Source organism: Diplotaxodon limnothrissa, linkage group LG5, assembly GCF_057381915.1.
Source record: "Diplotaxodon limnothrissa isolate DT_005_m linkage group LG5, D_limnothrissa_male_GT1.1, whole genome shotgun sequence".
Lineage (NCBI taxonomy): Eukaryota > Metazoa > Chordata > Actinopteri > Cichliformes > Cichlidae > Diplotaxodon > Diplotaxodon limnothrissa.
Genome location: NC_140600.1, coordinates 4,997,222 through 4,999,829, shown reverse-complemented (window position 1 = coordinate 4,999,829; position 2,608 = coordinate 4,997,222).

Genomic DNA, 2,608 nt, shown 5'->3' with positions numbered 1-2,608 from the left:
GAACCAAAGATCTCTTCCTCCTCTTCCAGCTTTGTGCCTCGTTCCCCGATACTTCACCTCCTCCATCCATCTCCTGTCCTAAGCTCTGCAGGTGAAACCCTTTTGGTTTGGGTTTTGGAGGTCAAAGTTTGTTAAGCAGGACTGACACGAACTAATCTAACAAAGTCAAACTGTTTGAGAAGAAACAAAACCTGAGAGAAAGTGGGATGATCAGCTTTACCAAACTCTGGGATAAAATCATTCGCAAACACACACTCGTATTGTTCCAAGGAGTTATTACATCAAAGCTCACAGAGTTAACGAAATGTGATTATTGAATGAAGAAAAAAACCACTTTACAGCTTTAAAAGTCAAAAGAAGAAGTGCGCATGTAAAAGCACACAGGTGCTACTTATGACATAACAAAAAAGAAATGAAACAACTTTTGTACAATTTAGACGAGGTGTCATTTTGAAGTCTTTTTTAGGTTCATTTTCAACTTCTCTTTGTACACGACACTGTCTGAGCCCGGGAACGTCAAAATAAACATGTTTCTATGGAAATAGGTAAATACATACTTTTAAGCATTTTGTTGCCCATACGTGAAACAACATATTCATCAGCTGTTAGCAGTATAATGTGTTTGTCCTTTACTCTGTGTGTAATAATACCAACAGGTGGCCAAAACCAGCTGTTTCATTCGTTCGTATTTCACAACATTACAGTTTTTGGTTTGTTCATCAAAGGGGCGATATCTGTTCTGCTTCCTCAGCTGGGTTCTGTTTGTATGTCCAAAAACAGCCCTGCATGCTGCATCTATCTCAGGCCTGAAAGACGATGCTGGGGCTCAGACTCCTCAGTCTGCTGCACTGTCCAGCAGTTGAAGAGTATTGAGAGGACAAGAAAAAGAATTGCATACTATGTAGCTAATCTTATATGGACACAGACAATTGGCTGACATGATGATTATACAAGGCATTTTCATTTTGGAAGGCACAACTGAATGAGAAGGTGGAAAGAAAGACTATCGTGATCATTATTTACTTAGATGTTTTTAAAGTTTTAAACTTGCTTTTTCCAAGTTGCTGCCTGAAAAGCTGACAGATTTAATCCAACAGCTCTGTAAAGTCAGTGAATAATAAAATAGAATCTAGATTCTGATGGACGCACTAATACCCTAGTGCTGATGTTGCATGAATACAGAGAAAGTCAACACAGGTTCAGATCAGGACGATCTAATAAAAACCACAAAAAAACCTCATGGATAATTTTCTGAAAGAAAACAACTTTGGAACATTTAGGATTCTGTTGGGGTTTAAAGTGGCCTAAAAACCCTTGTGGAAAATCTCTTTTGGTGATTACCAATAATGCAAAAGTCTGTAAGATGCTTTAGTTAGCGCGCCCATTTATAGTCAGGGGCTAGTTTGATCATTTATCATGAATTAAATGCTGTAAAAGGCATTTAAACTAATTACTCAGCCTATCCGGGAAAGTTTCTTTGTTTGTTTTTAATATTTTGACGTAAATTTCAGTTGTAAAGTTGATGTTCAACAAAGTCAGTTAAGAAGCTAGAGCATCTCTTTTATTCAGTGGAAAAAGGGTTGTGGGCTAGCCATAGCTAACCAGCTAAAGTCACTGAAGTCTGTTTATCTGTTTTCCTCATGAATTTTACATTTTACAGTATATTTTCTTTAAACTTTAAAATGGGATGTCAGAAGACAGGCTTTGATCTTACCTCAATTTTGACCACATATCAAAGCTATTTAGTAACCATGTTTTGGATTTGTATATCAGTGTAGCTTGTAGGAGGCAAATGATGCTAGTGCTGTCAGTTTGGGCATCTTTAAAAAATACTAGGACATCATCAAGAGCATTAAATTTATAATCTATATTCAAAACGCTGGTATAGTGGCAGACACACAGAGGTAGGGATGGGTATCGTTTAGGTTTTATCCGATACCGGTGCCGGTGCTCAAACGGTGCTCAAACCGGTGCTTAAAGAATGGAGAACACAAAATTGGTCCAAAAACCTCTCATGTTCAGCTGTTTTTTGTAAAAAGATAACAATGTTAGCCTTTTCTGCAGCTATGGGGCATATATGGTATCACTCTTGGCTGGAAGCAGTGCTTAAACAATGGAAAAAACACAAACTTTGTCCAAAAACCTCTCATGTTTAACTGTTTTCCACTTTTTCTTTGGTCATTTTAGCCTTTTTAGCCAGGGTGAAGGGAGCATCTGCCATCAAACAAGAAGACAGCCGCATGTAGCTATGATGATGTTTGCTAGTTCACCTTACATGCATTAATGTAATAACGTGGTTAGCCTACTCAACGTAAATTACACACGAACAACATTAAGCTACTCACACAGAGAAGAACGGCTGCTGCTGCCATCATCATCCGTCATCATTTCATAGTGGACGAGTATATATTGTTTTTTTTGTTTTTTGGTTGTTTGTTTTATTATGTCTGAAATAAATAAAGATACAATACAATACAAAAATACAATTTCTGCTACACTGGCAGGGCTAGGGGCCAGGACTCTCCTCTTCGTGTTTTTGGGGGATGTTGCATAACAGCCAACCCACCTGCAGTAGATGTGCTCGGTGTGAGGTCTCGCAGCAAGCTAT